The sequence below is a fragment of the Cavia porcellus genome, unplaced genomic scaffold (assembly GCF_034190915.1).
Source record: "Cavia porcellus strain 051 isolate PalLab524CR breed Dunkin Hartley unplaced genomic scaffold, mCavPor4.1 scaffold_2, whole genome shotgun sequence".
In the NCBI taxonomy this organism is placed as follows: domain Eukaryota; kingdom Metazoa; phylum Chordata; class Mammalia; order Rodentia; family Caviidae; genus Cavia; species Cavia porcellus.
This window is the reverse complement of record NW_026947485.1, coordinates 129,387,743-129,405,902: the sequence shown is the minus strand read 5'-3', so window position 1 is coordinate 129,405,902 and position 18,160 is coordinate 129,387,743. Positions and strand designations below refer to the sequence as shown.

The following is an 18,160-nucleotide window of genomic DNA, read 5'->3' as shown; positions in this document are numbered from 1 at the left end:
CAGATTTATGTTGCAAAACAAGAGCAAAGAGCCCAGCAGGATGATTCAGAATGTTGTGAGTTTGAACAAAAAGGAAGCTCCAGTAAAGCTGTGGATTATAAAGATGAAGCTGAGACCTTGATTGCTGACATGAACAGGAAAAAAAAAAAAAAAAAAGATGGCCCAGGGGCACCACGGGAAGCTGCAGGTCCCATCTTTATAGCCTCAAAACTGCAAAAGAGGCTTTGCTCGGAAGGGAAAGCTGCAGAGCATCATGTTCCAGAATGCAGCATAGGCCACATGAGGTTCCAAAACAACAGCAGCCACTCCAGGTTCCAGAATGGCAGTGGCAGAGAGAATTTCTTCATCAGAATCAGGTTCAGAGTGCCCAGCAATCCAGGCATTCAACCCCTACAGCCAACAGGGAGGAAAACCTGGCTACTGCTCCAGCTGGCAGGAGATCTTGGCAGCATTCACATGGTACTGGTTTTAGGTGCATGGAGACCGCACAAGTTCTGCAGTTAAAAAGTCTTTAACCCCAATTTCAGAAGGCTTGAGAGGCCTGGCAGTGTGCCCCTGAGAGGGCAGTGTGTGAAGCTGTGAGTGTGAAGCCAGAGGTGCAATGGAGAACCCAGACATTTGGAAAAGCCAGGATGTGGATCATTTAAGGAAGCTGCAAGAAGAAAGCAAAGCCAGCCCAAGAGAGAAGCTGTGGGAGCTACAACCTCCAGAAGTGCTGTGGGGATGGAGTCACTCAAAACTTTTGGAGCTCACAACCAGATTGCTTCAGATGCTGAGCATGGAACTTTAGGAGTTAATGTTTGCCCTGCTGGGTTTTGGACTTTCTTTGGTCCCATTCTTTTGTATCCCCCTGTTTGTACCCTTTAGAATGGTAATGTTGATCTTGTGGCACTATATATTGGAAGTGTTTAACTTTATTTTCTTTTGCACAGAGGGTTATAAAGTAAGTTTGCCTTAGATCTCAGAGGAGACTTGGGACTTGAACTTTTTAGCAATGCTAAAACTGTTAGGACTTGGGCAACTCTTGGAGATGGACTAAGTGTCTTTTGTGTAAAGGATGTACATGAGTTTTTAGGGTCCAGGGGTAGAATGTTGTGGTTTGTTTAATTGTCTCCCCAAAGCCTCATGCAGTTGTGAAGGTGACTGAGTCTAGTGTTTGTGACTGGTGAGGTATCATAGCACTGGGATTGGTGGTGTGAGCGCTGCACTTGCTCGGGAGCAGGTAGCTGTCATACAGTATAGGGGAGTGTTGGAAGTGTGCTTTCCCCTTTTTTGCCCTTTTGGCTCTCGTTGCTTACCACCACCATGAACGAGTGGCTCTTAGTCATGCCACCCCACCTTGGTGCCAGCTGAGTATGAATTGAAACTTCCAAACACTGTAAGATAAATCAGTCTTTCCCTTCTTCGGTTTGGGAGTTAGGTATTTTGTCTCCATAATGAAGAAAAGTAACCAAGACATGGGGAAAGAAAATGATCAGGAAGCACTCAAGAAGCTGCACAGTGGGGTTGATGACATAGTAGTAAACGGTGATGGTAGAACCTCTGTTTGGGAAGTTTTATTCAGCCTGGAAGATGTCAGGTGGACTGTGGTTGGAAGAGGTGTTATTCAGGAAAGCCTTTTAGAAGGACTGCCAGTAATTCAGGGAATTATGAATTCATTTTCATGACCGTTACCACCTAGAAATAAATCAAGAAGCACCTTAGTACCTTCTAAGTGTAACAAGAAGCTATATTTGTAGGGTCCTGCTATGAGCCAGGTACTCTACTAAGCATTTACTTTCAGCTAATGTATATGACTGCTTATGAGGTATAGAGATGTTTAATTGCCTAAGCTAGCAAGTGGTGAGGGCCAGGACATGAAGTCAGGCAATGCAGTTTCAGGGTTCTCAGTCAGGGCCACCGGGGCCACCAACTAGGATGATGCAGTTTTAAGACCCTCCAAAACACCAAACTCAATTTTAATTCTGTTCAGCTTAAAGATGTTAAAACAGGTATTTCTAAGAGTCCAAGAAGTACAATAGTATAACAAGAAAGAACCTGAAAATAAGTGTGCTAGTATTTTTCTACGTATCTCATACGCATCAATTCTTTTAATGCTCACATCCTAGGAAGTAATAATGCTTTAGAAGTATTATTTAGAAGAGAAATAGAAGCTTCTTTGACTACAATCACCAGGAGGTAACCAGCAAAGACAATATTTTCAGCATGTTAAAGTAAGAAACCAGAGGTTCATGAGAGAATAAGAAAGAGTTACAAAGAACTATCATGTGGACTGAGATTTAAATAATGGGTAAGATGGTGGAGAGCATTTATGAATGTGAACTGGAGGTCTAGAGAGGGATGGATGTTAGAGTAGAGGCAGAGGAGCCATTCATGACAGGCACTGCAAGCATCAAGGAGTCAATCAAGTGATGAATGCATGAATATTTGAATGGGTCAGGGCAAGTGTATGAAGATAACAGAATTGAAAGGAGAAGAGCAAAAGAAATATTATACCATCTCTATGGGTTTTAACAGCTGATTGAAATTTTAGAAAAGGGGGAAACAATGCAAGACAATATTTAGACTTGGACATATTTGGTCTGAAATGGTAACCATATATTTTAAAACATTGCTCAAGGATGGAACACGTGTAAATATTGCACTGTCTCCCTGGTGTGAGAAACCAAAAGAGTAAATAAGGACCAAAATGTACGATAGTTAATATGAAATAGGAAGAAATTGTTCAAGAGGAAAGAGGAACTAGATGGGGGGAGATAGGAAGGAAGGGAAGAGGAAAAAAAGATAAAAGAAGGATAAAATGGAAACAAAGCTTTGTAAGTAAAGAGGGGAAAGGGGATGAAAGTGAGGACAAGGGACCAGGAAAAAAAAGAATCGAGATATATCATACACAGGTACAAGTTTCCTATGATGAATATGGTCATCATATATATATATATATATATATATATATATATATATATATAGTATCAGTAAATAATCTAGAAAAATGCAAAATGGCATGTGCAGTCATCATACATACCTGTTGATTAGTTTTCAGTGTTGCAAAGAATTAAATTTCTGACTTTAAATAAACTAAAAGTACAAGTGAGATATTTTCTTCGAAGGGAACAAAGGAAAGAGAGAGAGAGACAGAGAGAAAGAGCAGGTAAATTAATCTATTGACTGGTAACAAAGACATTGCTTTATTTCCAAAGAAGATTCAGTTTTCACACATTTTAAATAGCTGTCTTCTATGTGACTGCCAAGCGAATGAGGTTTAGCAAAGGTGAGTTGTGACCAGGCCAATTAGTGCCTTTCTTTTTATGCTGAAGTTCTGGGAAGCTGATTTACATTGAGAGGAATTTTGAGATAATGTTCTGGGAATATGTGATGGAAATTTCCAGTCTGTCTCAGTCTTTTAAGAGACTAGTGGAAATTGTACCTGAAATTTAATTATTGGCATGACCTCTTTAGATGTCCTCAGATGGAGAAAGGCCTTTTGGGTTTTGGTTTTCAATGCTTAAAATTCTTTACATAATCTACTGGAAAAAGAAAAGGAAAAGATGATTCATTGGAAAGCAATCTGTCATTCGTCATCAAATGAAGGCTACTCTCCTCCAATTATTGACCACCTCAGAGCCTAAGTAAGATAGGTGTCTGCAGCAGGCAGAACAAGAGATGTCTGGGGAAACCTGAACAAGTGGGAACTCTTGGCAAAGACAAGCTATCTGCTGATACAGATTGAGAAGCTTTGATCCTATCATGATGTGAAGGCTTCAGATGTTAATGATGACTATGTAAAACAGTCCAGTATGGAAGCGTTTAAGATAAAATTCTTGTAAATTTTTGGCAAGCAACCTAAAACTTGTTTCAGTCTGTGGCTGCAATTTGTGTGCCAAATTGAAGGCACTTTGCTGGCTCCTGTTTTACAGAAGGGCCAAATGAAATAGATGGGAAATATGTACTTTGAACAGCCCGGCAGAGTCTCAGGAAGTTTGCCAAACAAGATTTCCAAATAAAATGTTTGGGAAAAGAAAACAGGGGTTGACTTTGCAGGTGCTGGATGGGTTCCACCAGCCATCTGTGGAGAGAGTTACTCGGTGTTACATCAGCTGGGAGCTAAGAAGTGGGACAAACTATTCCCAACAACTTCATTGTTAAGTGGCTCCATTTATTTACCTGGTAACTCTTGACCTACTGTGACGAAGTATCTGAGTATATCGGCTTTTCTCATTAGCAACGATAATGATGACCAAAATTATTGTAACATAAAGGAATGCAGTCAATCGAACTATTACCTCAGTGCTAGTGCAGTAGCAGTTGAGGAAAGCAGATTAATTTACTTACGGTGAGCTAAGTGCATTCTTGGCTCGAAAAAGGGAATCATTGGCTCACTTAAGCCAAAGATCCCATTTTTGACAGCAAATGTCACTGCCTGGATTTCCCTTTGACAGTCTGGCAACCCCACACCCCTGTTATAGTATCCATTTATTTGTCTTATTTTCAGCCAGATTAATCCATTCTGTTTTGACAAGAAGACTGATGGGTAATTGATAACTGTGATAGACACAAACAGAAGAGTTGGATGCTGAATAATTCAGCACTTTTCAGTATCAATAAGAGAACAGGTTGAAGAATTTGTGTCTCTATTTACACTTAAACTAAACTAAGTCAGCCCAGACATTTATGCTGCCAGTCTATCAGAAAACCAAACAGTGTACATTCGGTTTCCACCCGACAAAATGTTTTATAAGCTTGTAACAATATGTGTGAAGCTGCCAGAATAATAAATAGGTACAGCAGCCCATGCATGCTAATGTTATGTTGTAAGCAGTTTTGTTGACAAGTGCTAATACTTCTTTCATACTATCATCAAAAGCAGCTAATACAACAGCCATTATTTGCTGGCTTTCCAAGCAAGACATGATGGATTGTGACCTTAATATGGGTTAGCCGAGTTTTGAAAGTTAAACAACTTGCAATAAATCATAGAATTATTACAATGCAGTTTAATTGGTTAAGGACTGTTTATTTCCTAAACAGGGTGAAAAATTTCTGTTTCGGCACTTTTAATTTGCAAAGTGCATTTTCATTATGAATGGCAGTTTAATATTCGGCTCTTTTGTCATGCAAAATATGCAACACACAGGCAATCTATTAATTGGACAAAAATGCATTGCAAGCGTAAATTATCCTTTATATCATCACTTGTGAGCTTTTACATCTATTAAGTGTGTTAAATGGAACATAGTTAAAGACTACAACTTGCAGCTACTTCTGAAATTTAAGTCCAACCTCACGGTGATTTTAATGACCTTAATTTTTGGCAAAATTAAGTAATTAAATCACAGTAAATAGAAAGGGCAATGTAAAGAATTACTGCTTCTTTAAGGCATAAATGCATATGTTTTATTGATTGAGTAGTTCCAGGAAACAGCCAGTTGCACTGTTTCATGTTGATACATCTTGAGAAATGGAGTCCAGCCTCATGCATCTGTATTCCCCTCCCTTTTTTTCCTAGTTGTTAATTTTTATTAATACATGTTTGCATTACACTGTGATTTCATTGCTTGTGGGGAGTTGGTTTATATATAACACAGCTCAATTCTTTTTTTATCCTCTCCTTTCCACGCCTATCCTTAGTCCTCTTCCCATTTAAAAAATATCTCTCTACTTCCTATTATTTATTTTTTTATTTAGTTCTCTGTGTATATTTTGTCTTTTCAAATTCTACAGCAAAAATTTCCGTTGGCAAATGTGTAGAAACGGGTGAGTCAGCCTGTAGCAAAATAAGACTGCAGCATAGCTCAGCACAGCTAAACCCCCTCTTTGATATGCTTTGGTTCAATGTGTGCCCTTGCATGGGGGCCACGCAGAGCAAAATCCTTCACAGGAGGAATGCTGATATGACAGATGTCTGACTGAAGAATGCCTGATCTCTTAATTTGCTCCTGTAAGACTGTCTTAAAATGTGTGCAACTTGTTCACTTATATACAGCACTCTACCCATTTCCCATGTTTATTGTCGTGGGAATAGACCTTTAAAATTTAGGGCTCCCACTGACTTCAAGCAGTTCCCATGGACTGGCCCAGAGGAAGCAGGAATACTTTTTTAAAAAATTTTATTTAAGGAGAAAAGAAAAAAAAAAAAACAGTGAAAGGGTACAAGTTATACAGATTTACAGAAAAAAAACAAACAAACAGTAGAAAATCACTAGTTAATGGATTACATATTGCCATCTTAGAAATAATTGTTCAAGTCACAAAATTAAAGCTTGTAGAGTGGACATTCCAACAATGATACTGCAAACAGTTCTGTTCAATGATCCAATAAAACTCTGTGATATCATTTTCTATCTTATACACTTAAATATACATGCAGTTATATAGTTTAGAGCACTTTCTTTTCCTCTCTTTTGTACAATGACTATTACACATTTTGGGTTTCATTGCTCCCACGGTTTTTATTGCTTTTTTAGAAGAGAGTAAAACCAAATGTGACATAACAGAACAGAATCGGTCAAGTCAAAACTTGACAAACAGCTCCACAGTCTGTAATAACAACTGAAATGTGGTAGTATGTTTCAGATAGGCATTCCATTCATCTTTCCTGGAGTTACAATAGTGTTAATTCTCTTCAGTTTGTATTCCGTTATTTTAAAAGAAAGATAAAAGAACAATTTATCATTCTTAAAAAGAATGCAAAATAAACTGAGTAAAACTTAAATGATAAAAAGATAGAAATCAAAATTTGTGCAACTGGGGGAAAATTGTTCATCTTTGTTTATGTTACACGGTAGCACAATCACACTGACGTGTTTCAGCCTAAAATAAAAAAGAAAGAAAAGGCAAATCTAATCTTAGAATTTTCATCTTGCAGTGATGTTGATTATTTTTCCTACAATTTAAATGTTGTGTTTATCTAATCTGTACAGCTCCCCTCTGTGTGTATGACAGGGACAGAGTGGGGAAAGAGAGGAAAGGAAAGGGGGAGAGAGAAAGAGAGAGAGCAAAAGAGAAAGAAAAACAGACAAAGAAAGAAAGAGAAAGAGGCAAGGGGATGGAAAGGAGAGAAAGAAATGAGGGAAGAGAGGAAGATATGGCAATTGTTGCCGTATTGTCGATTGTACTTTTACAAGTAATTCATGGCAAAAGCTAAAGTAACAACGTACTGCCCAATAAGTAACAGGTAATTTTAAGTCAGTTACCATCAACCATCACAAAGTGCCTTAAACTTGATGATTTTAACTCGGAGAGGACAGTACTAGGGATTGAACTGAGGTCTTTCATGCTGAGCTACATCCTTAGCCCTTTTTTTATTTTTGAAACAGTCTTGCTAAGTCACTAGGCTGTGACTGTATTTTCTGAATTTTATTTAAAAAAAAATCAGAGACATAGTCATCATTTGGAAAATATACTGAATAGAACCAAAACTCTTTATTGAAGGCAATAGTAAGTTGAATTAGTTGCACTAATTCCCGGGGCACTTTTAAAGTCACACATTAATAGAATAACTCTGTGTCCTCTATAAAGATTAGACTCTTTCCTAAAAGCTCAGGCATATAAAACTCAAAGTGCAGTGGCTACAGAACAAATTATTTTGTTCATATCATTGTTAGCTATCCCTCAATTAACTTTTGCCCCATACTTTATTATGGTAAATTTCAAATACACAGAAAAGTTTTCAAATAAGTGGTACAATAAGTACCCAAATACCTGCCACCTTGATTCTACCATTTTGCTACCCTTACCTTTTTACAAATCTATCCATTTTACCTGTCAATCTTATTCTCCAAGGTGTTTCAAAGTCAATGGCAGCCTTAAGTTTACTTTTCCAATTTACTTAGTTTTGATAAGAAATCCATGGGCAATGACATGCACAATTCTTAAGGAACTCTATCTCTTAGTGAGCTCCAGCCATGTTCATGACTGTTGTATGGATTACAGAATGGAGTTCAATGAACAGAGAAGGTTTGATGGCCCTGCTTTCAAACTACTCACTGTTGCTGGGATGAACTAATCCACAGGACCATACCATACTCGGCACACTTAGCCTCTGTAGGTCTCCAGTTCACTGGGAAAAGGAGTTTGCATCACTGGGCTCCATCGACAATTACTATGGCACTTATTGTGTCCCTGTTACTTGCAAGTCCTTGTGCAAAGTGCAGTGGGCATCACCATGAGTCTTAAGTTATACAGTCCAAGATTTGAAGCCCATAAAAAGCAGGCTGGCTAAAATATCTGCTACATATCCAAAGTGGAATAATACAAGATGGACTACAAAGAGAGGAAGTGAGTTAGAGTAACGGTCAATGGAGTTTAGAAGCAAGTGATGAGCACCGTAGAGCAGTCAGGGAAGGATGCCTCAACTCCACCCCCGCCCTCACCTTGCTCACTTTCTCTGTTGCTTTAGGTACACTAAGCTTCCACTCTCACCACAGACTTGGTGTTTATCCTTCCCTTTGTCTGCTTTGCAATGTATGAGGCCTCCAGAGTCTTAGATGATAGAGATGTGGATATCGCCTCCTTTAGACTGTGCTTCTTTGACTCTTTTCTACACTTTATAACAAAAAATACTTCACAGTATCTCTTAGTTGTTCCTAAATAGAAAATACTACTCCATGTTTATGATACACTTTCTTTTTAGTTTATTCATGACATCAAGAACATGTTGACAAATTAACTTCTGCAAGATTTTTTATTGCATCTGTTTATGAAAGTACTCAGGACCCCCTCTGCCCCTCTTAGACAGAAGCTTTTTTTTCTCTTAATACATATTTCCTACTCTTAACCTCTGTCAAAAAAAAGCAAGAGAAAGTACAACTATAAATTCTAATTTAATCCTTCAGTACCTTAAATACTATAATTTAGAATTTTGTCTATATATGATTTTGCTTATATAATAATCTGAGATGGATATATATATATATATATATATATATATATATAGAGAGAGAGAGAGAGAGAGAGAGTGAGAGTAAGGGGGGGAGACAGAAAGAAACCAAGTAGAGAGATAAACTCCCCAAGCCTCCCTAACCAAAGCACAGTGATTACTGAAATCCTCGTATTCCACTACCTTCTCTCCAGTATTTACCCCTGCTGGGATCACTCACCCACAATCCATTCAGTGTTTCATTGGCCATATTACTATCACGAAAAATTATATTTAACCTTGGGACAATGTGAAGTACAAAAACTTCAAAAAGAGTAGATCTTTCAAAAATGTTACCAGCATGCTAACATCTTCATAAAAATTAAGGATCCATTCAGTGTCAAATTGACTAATGCTTGGAGATGCTTAATACCAAAGATTAAAAATTTAAATACCAAGCTTGTACTTTCATAGGTGTGACTTACTCCTTTGCAAAAGACCTTTCAATCTCAAATTTCTGTTCTGTTCATCATTCAAAAATATTTTTAAATGATGCCTTACAGCTATTTTAGAGTTGTAACCAAATTTCTCTTAGAGAACCATGTCAATATGAGTTATAGTGCATGCTAGTTACATACTGTAGAAATAAGCTTAAACTGCTAAGGACATTTGATCTTTCTGAAGCTGCTCTTAGATGCTATGCAAAAGAATAATTATAACATGCTCACTTGTAGAATCCCTATTCTTACATTCCTTAATCTCCCTCTTCTGTGGCTTTAGGCAGAATTCTGCCATTTATCAAAATCACTTCTGTATCCAGAATTCTGCTCTTCACCATTAAAATCTATAATTTTGAAAGTTAAAGTAATACAAATTCCTATGATGAATTTGAATCCAACAAAATTTAACTAACTACTTATTAATATATTTTTAAAAAATAATCTATCACTCTTTGGTTCCTAGCTGCTTTATATAGAATAAATACATTAAAATATGGGAGAAATCCTATACTTTTTGTATTACATAGAAATCACCTGTCTAGAGACTGAAAATTTCTTTCACTCCAACTATGAAATATTTCACAAGTTTTTAGTAAATTGCAATTCAATTGCTTTTTATCCCCCAAGGATGGAAAAAGTGGACTTTCTTTTCTTGCCAGACAAATAAATATCCTGAAAAGGTAAAAATATCAATTACAAGAGTGTCTACCTTAAAAAGTCACATTCATTTTGTTTGTTATTGAGAGTTATTAAAAGGCTTCCAGGCATGCATATAAAACCTGAAAAATAACACTTGAATCTATCATATTAAATTAAAATCCCCCCATAAAAAAGTAAACCTGAGTAGTTTATCAGTTAGGGAATGCCACGCTACTCCAGAAGTCAATACAAATAAGACTTTATTAAAACATAACTAAAATGAAGTTCCACAAGAACCCTCAGTGGGAATTGTTCTGCCTCAGACTCGAATGTGGTGAGTAAAAATTTATCAGCTGACCTTAATTTCCTTAAAGTAACAAAAGGAGAAAAGAAAAACGAATTTCATGGCCAACAACTGGAAATGCACTTAAGAAAGAAAATATGGCCTCATAAAGGTGTATGTGAAATAACTTCACCCTAAGTTAGGCAGGTTTCTGCTTCCAAGTGGATGATTCATACTCTCATATTTGTCCCTGAACTAAATATCTTGGATCATTTCTCCAATACAATGTGCCCTTAAGTAAATGCCTGCAATTCTACATAGCTGCCACAAGTTGGCAGTCTCGCTCATCACCTTCTGCTTTTAGTAATTCTGTAATAGTCATTAAATGTTCTTCACATGATAATTCTATAATTAGTCCCCAAACCAACTCACATATTCACTTCCAAAAGATGTACTCAGAGTTTGACAATCATGCTGAAGTAAAGAGAAGATGGGCTTCAGATAGACACCCTTCCCAACATATTGGCTGTCAATTTCACCTGATAAATGGGTGCTATCATATTGCATCTAAAAGCCGATGTTCTTTGTTATCATTTTAAATGACTGCAGAACATTTGGTGGAATGGATGCCCCAAGACATGTTATTTGAATTATCTCCAATCGGACATTTACTGAATCTCTTAATAGTTTTTCAAAATAATGTCATGACAAAATTTCTTAAACTCTTTGAACATCCACCAAGATAATGGCTAGAATAGTAATATTTCAAGTACATAAATGAAAAGTACAAACTAAAAACCAGCAACAGTTTTCAAAGAGTTGCATAACAAATCCATTTTTCACATGTGTAGATAATATGTATGCCAGTATTACTGCTAGCCTTTCTGCTTGGCTGCTTAGTTATGCAACTAATGAGCCACACGAAGAAAAGTAGTACAGATGCTTTTCTGAAAGCTGTCTGATTACCTTTTAAAATAAACTATCCTTTTAATAAACAGTATGCAGTGTTTGATACTCTCCCAAATGTGGGGATATTTTGGAAACGTAATATAAGATTCTGTTTTGATGGTGACAGGTGTTTGAGGACACAACACTATGCTGTCCATGTAAACTCATTCTGGAATTTACCTGAGAAATGAACCTACACGGAGCAATTTTATTCAGCACCAAGATGTACCTTGAGGCTCTACCAAGGCACATATGGCACAGAGTAATGTTATGACTTTTTTTGTAAGTTAAAGAAGAAAATGATTCCCTGTTTTAAATAACATTTATGCAGTCTTCTCTAGTAGCACCAGTTACTACAACATTCTGTGTGGAAAAAAAAAATTGAGAATTTGTCATGGAAAATCTTGCCAAGAGGTGAAGGGGGAAGCTTGCTCTCTTCTTATAGGGAGACAGTCACAACTTTTCACTGGCCCATTTTGTATCTCATGATTACTTCCCTCTCTGTATCTGTGGCTCTCTGTCACCAGTATCTAGTCTGAGGCTGCAACAATCTACCTTGGTTAGACTTGCATGTAACTGATGGTGTTAACTCCCTGTTTGTCCTTTCTATGTTTCCCTGACCTCAGTAAGCTTACACAGCTTTAAAACAAACACCTGAGACTACCCATGTGTTTGCCCTTATTTAAATAATCTTTAAATTTCATTAAGAACTGTTTCTTAAATATGGCACACTGCTATATGGGGAAGATTCTCCTAACATAATACAAAAATGACAATAAAAATACTCTTTGAAAGTATAGCCCCTAAGAGAGAAGACAAATTTTGAGAAACAGAAACAATTTGGAAAATATAAAATAAAAGAAAGAGTGGAGATTATAGCTCCAGGACCTGCAAAAAGGAACTGTGAAGATGGGAAGTGGGGATTTACCTGAGAGAACCCAAGACACACAAAGGATACAGAAGCATCAGCTGTTTGGGAGACAGAATAGTGGGAAGTTGAGGCTTCTCAGTCCTTAGTTTGCTCCTCCTCGGGATACAGAGGGTTTATTCTCTAAAACTACTTCAATCAATAACACTTCAGATTGAGTGATGTACGGAACTGGGAACAAAACAGGAAATGAATGCCCACTCCTGCTGTCCTCAGAGTGACAGCTTCTTACCATTTACCTTCCAAGTGGCCAGCTCCTTTCTGGAGAAACTAATCAATCCTAGATACTGAAATTTCAAAGTCCTCCAACAAAACTGCCTCTTGGAGAGAACCTCTCACTTGGCAGTCTGCTCTCTCCCCATATAAATACATACTGTCTGAAAGGTGTTTTGGATTGAAGTGTGGTTACATAGCCAAGAATCACTTAGATAGCCTAGACTTTTGAGGCAAATCTCTCTCATAAATGAAAGAAATCAAAATAGAAAAACAGAAAAAAAGCCCATAGTAATTAGAGATATATACATTATCTGTAATGAGCTAAAAGATCTAATTACCCAGAGATGCATCAATACTAAGTGATAGAAGAAACCTTTGGAGAAATGATAATAAATGTTTTCAGAGAATTATAAGCAGACACTGGGTTCAAATAAAAGTAACAGGGCACTACACAGAATTACTTATTAGAAAACAAGAAATTTTAAAAACCTTTAGACTTAGAATGATGGAAACCTGGAAAACAGGAGAAAATATAAGATACTCTAAAATAAATTCAAGATGTGCTTTCAACACCAATCTAACAAGATCACCCTCCCCAATAAAAGAACTTAAAAAACTGTTAGAGAGATAATTATCAAAGAATAGCAAAACCATTATCCTCCTTATCATCATCCTTGAATTGAAGGGCAGATTCCACATTAAAAGGATTTACCAAGTTCTCAGCACAACACCAGACAAAAGACCCATACCCGCATACATCAGTGTGAGTTCTTGTGACTTTCCAGAAATGATGAGGAAATCTTAAAATTCACAAAAGAGGAAAAGTAAATGATGGAGAGAGAACTAGGACTGAAAATATCATTGATCACCTCGAAAGCAATACTGGAACTGAGAAGCAAAGCTTCAGAATTCAGAGGGCATAAGAAAGACATTTTCACACGTGCAGGATGTCAAATATGCCCTCCTATATACCCTTTTAAAAGGACGCCCTGGAGTATATCCACTGGGAAAATAATGCATTGAAAAAGAAGGAAAAATGGGAGATAGGAGACAGGAGAGCTAACATAGCAGCAAAACAAAACAAAGCCCTGGGGTGAGGACTTGGGCTATAGGCCCAGCAAGTCAGGAGGTGACAGGAGGTGACAGGAAGTCTCTAAGGACCAAAGATCAGAGCTGTGGATGGTTTCAAGCATGCAGACCTTAGTTCTCTCACCCTTGGAGTGGCAGAATGGGCCTGGCTTGATCAGGGCCATAGGCCAGCAGTCTCGGGTCTTGGCACACTCCACCCATTTCCTAAAAAGAACTGTACAATGTTATTTTCTGTGTGTTCCAGAGAAAAATATTAAAGAGCATTCTGATGCACTTTTTGTGTATTCTAATTATAGTAGACTTTTAACAGAGCTTTTGAGAGCATCAGGAAAAGCCACAGGTGTTGTTAGGGCAGACAGTGCACAGATACCTGAAAATCCTTCACAATCCAGTTCCCTTTGAGTTCTAGAGAGTAGAGGGTGGGAAGCTCAAGTGCTCATTTTTCCAAACTCCAAGATTCTAGATGTGGTCCTGTGACGTTGCTGTGGCCAGTGAGACCTATGTTGAGCTACTGGATAGAATTCTGGGGAGCATCTACTCATCGTCATGAGAACAAGGCGCATACCTAAGATGGAGGAGCAGGAGGTGAAAGAGCCCTGGATGATACAGAGGCATTTAAACCTTATGCTTATAAGTACTTGCACTTTATCAAGGAGTCTGTGTTAGTAAGCATTCCCATTGCTTGGACCCTCAAGTCAAAGGAGGAGGTGTTTATTTGGTTTACAGTTTCAGAGGATTCATTCCATACTAAGCTAGCTCTAAGACAAGACCATCATGGTGGAAAGAGCAAGGTAGAACAAAACTGCTTAGTTCCTGGTGGCCAGAAAGCAGAGCAGAGGAACAGAGCTAGGCAATAAGGGGGGACGGCCAGATAAAACCTCAGTGTCACACCTGCATGACCCACACAGGCATCTGGAGATGAGGGCTTTACTAAACCCCCTAGGTAGTTCTCAAGCCAATTAAGTTGGCAATCCATCTTAACCATCACCAAGCCCTATATCTAAGACTGACAAATATAGGAATAGCAACATTACATGGTGATTGAGAAATGCGGAGATAAATACTGGAAGAAACAGACCTTTGTGCTTAGTGATGGCCTCTGGCAAAATGGGAAAGTGTAGGAAAATTATGTTTTCTAATCTGCTTTATTTAGCTTTTTAAAGTAGATCGTGTATTACTTAGCTAAAATTTAGTATTAATTCAGGTACAAAAAAAGCACGATAGGATAATACAGTCTGATAACAAAGGATCAAAAATAGCCAATGGAATTTGTATTTGGGTTAGATTAAGCTAGTCTACAGAAAACAAAGAAAATGAAAAAAAAAAAACCTTTCCAAATTGAAGTGGCTTAAAAATAATTTTTAAAAATAGAACTAAAAGTAAAATTTTATTCCTGGAACAGACTAAGACACCTCGTTTTTTCCCCTCTGGTTTCTGTCAAGGACCTTCTGGAAACCTAGATGTCTAAGAGAACAGTTTTTAAGTTAATTTTGTTATAAACCTGAGTTATATTCCCACACGGAGAACTTCTTAGTTCAGGCTTCTACACGAATACTTACACACTGGGTAACTTAAACAGCAAACATCCGTGACTCACAGTTCTGGGGCTGTGAAATCCAAGACCACCAGGTCAGCAGATCAGGTGTAGTGTGAGGGCATACTTTATGCGTTGCAAGTGGCCTTCCTGTATCGCATGATAGATAGCAGAGCAGAGAGAGTGTCCTTTGGTGCCTCTTGTTTTTAAGGCACTGTTCCTTTCACAAGATCTCCATCCTTAAGATAAAGTTCCCCCAAAATGACACATCTCCTAACGATCACATTAAGGTTCAGGATAGAAATCATATGAATTTGAGACAGGACACAAGCATCTATTTTTAACAGAGGCGGGACAAAGAAAGTTGAAAGGTTTCAGTTAAGGATGAAGAACAAAGCAATGAATGGTCAGTCCTGGTCACAGTGTTCATTAATTAGCTGTTACCTGATACTCACAACTCAAGGAGGAGGCAGCTTAGCTTGGTTCACAGTTTCAGTTCATATTTTCTGCAAGGCAGCAGCATCATGGCAGATGGTCATGGTGGAGCAAAACTGTTCAGTTGATGGCATTCAGGAAGCAGAGAGCAAGGGAAGAGCTAGAGTGGAAGGAGTTGAGGGTGAAATGTCATCAAATGTAGTCTTCAAGGTTGTGTCCACATGAGCCACTTCCTGCAGCTAGGGAGGAGGGCCTCCCAAGGGCCCATTTGCTATGATCTCATATCTCACTGATGGGGTTGGAGCCCTCACAATCCAATTACATCTCCAAGAGTCCACAATCAGTCAAGTTGACAATAAAATTATTAACTACCACAGAGTGGAAGCAGTGAACTGGGGATTTAGCTCAGCAGATATAAGCACCTGCCTGGCAAGCATGAGGTCATCAGTTCAGTTCCAGGTACAAAGGAAAAAAAGAGAGAAAAAGTGGAAGCAGTTTGCTTCCCTTCAGCAGTAATTTCAGCATTTCCCAGATGTCTCATTTTTGCCTTGTCTTCTGAATCCCAGAAGTAGCTGCCATTTCTAATGCTATTTTTCTTACTCTTATATTTATGAGTCTATAACTTAAATCTCTTCTGTTATTTGAATGTAAGAGAACTTTTTTTGTCATTCAGTATTTCAACTTCTTTCACTTAAAAAGATTCTATAACTTTAGGGCTTTGCACACTGAAGGTGCTCAGTACGTGTATGTAAAGAAATGTGGCCACGCAGAGCAAATGTACTTTAAGCTATGATGCAAAGCAACTGGAGGAAGAGGAACATCTTGTCTTCTCAGGGCTGTCATATAATAATCAGAGTAGAAAAAAGTGGAGGAATGAAGAAGGCAAAAATGTGATCCTGGCTTAGGAAGAGAGGATGGTGCAAGTTTCTATACACAGATAAAATGGAAAAGAGCTGCCTCTGGAGGAGAGGGAGTGGAAATAAACAATTTCCAGAAAGTAACATTGAGCCATCGGCAGAACCCAAATGAGAGCATACAAAGTGACACAGTCCATTCAGAGTATTATATCTGACACTTGGGGTCCCACCCTAGCACACTCACTGCTGGGCTTTAACCACTGTTAAATCAGATTGCTCAGTAACTGTTCTTTAAGAAGATGGCAGATTACTTACTCCAGTATAACCAATAAAACTGAGCCTTAGTAATTATCAACAACACATCCGGTCATCATGTCATGGGTGAGTTTGTCCTTCTCTGATCCTAATTAATTGCAGTAGGGAGTCATGGAACATTTACTGGTGAAGGAAAAAAATGTACTGATATTTTAAAAAAAATTTTAAATGTATTCTCTTCTGGCAGAAATTTGCATCTTGGTAATGTTTTATTTGGATCCTTTTTAATGTCATGACAAGAAGTGAATTCGATTTTTGAAAAGGAATCATTTTGAATAATTAACCATGAATAATTCTAATTAGAAGAAAATAATTATAGGTTGGACATAAGCTTTTTTGAATGTAAAATATGGAAAAACACTACTGAAAAAATAATGCCACCTGATAGATGTTAAGAGGATGTAAAAGAGGGCTTTTCTTTGAATTAATCTTCAACTAAAGTATTTTAAATGCCTGCCATTAGAAAAATTCACATTGCTACAAGACAAAAATTGTTAGTAAGCATATGTTGTTGGTTAGAGACTCTAGTGTAATAATTAAAGACACATCTTTAGTGTTTCCTGGAAGAGAAAGTGTAGTTTCTCTCGTTTCTTTCGTAGTAGCACTTTCTGGATCAGAACGCCCTTAGGTAGATTCAGCATATTTGCGCACCAAAGGAATGCTTAGAAGACTGTATGTAGATGAACATACTCATTTCACTCATTTTGAAAATGTTTGTCAGATGAGGCCTAGGGTGTAGCTCAGTGGCAGACCCTGGGTTTGATCCTGGTGCTGAAAGAAAACATATCTGTAAAATGTTTGGCACGACAGAACAGCACTTGTGGATCCTGACTCCTATAGGGATGGCTCTGAGGCAAAATGGTGAGCTAAAGACAGGTGCCATTTGTGACCCGTTTCTGTTCCCTAAAGACCATTGGAAGGAACCAGGTGTGAGCCCCAGGAGATATGTGTTCACTTATGGCATCCTAGATCACTAACTAGCCCCTGATTTGAACAAGTATCAGGGTGCCCCTTTAGGTGACTTGCTAGTATTAGTACTATTCATCTCACAGGACTGTGATGTGGTAAAAATGAAACGTAGAATTAACTTTTCAAAGTCAAAAATGACGACAAAACCATCAAGTTTTGTTTGGGCAATTTGGAGGATTTTGGCAGGCAGGGAGGAAATAGAAAGATGCAGGTCAAAGGTTACACAGTTACAGAAATATAGGATAAGTGAGCCCAGCGATCTAATGTATAACATGAAGTTGATAGTTAAGAATATTGTATTGTAGTTAGGCTATTTGGCTGAAAGCAAAGGCTGTTCTACACACCAAAGGCCACCTGTATGACACAGAGGATACATGGGTTTGTTTGGCTGTAGCAGTCACTTCTCTGTGCATATCAATACATCGTGTTGCATATCTTACACACACACAATAAAATGCAGTTTTAATATATTTGAGTTTTTACAAATAAATATACTGACAATATTAGAAATGAAAAGTACCTGGTGTATGGTTGAACAAAGCATCACTTATATAATATCACATAGAAAAAGTGATGGCTTATTGCATAGAAAC

General features: G+C 37.8%; 1 protein-coding gene across 2 annotated transcripts in view; it reads left to right on the top strand.

Moving 5' to 3' along the window:
* Positions 1-18,160, top strand: part of Kiaa0825 (KIAA0825 ortholog) — a 383,787-nt gene that overhangs the window by 312,197 nt on the left and 53,430 nt on the right. The window lies entirely within an intron of this gene.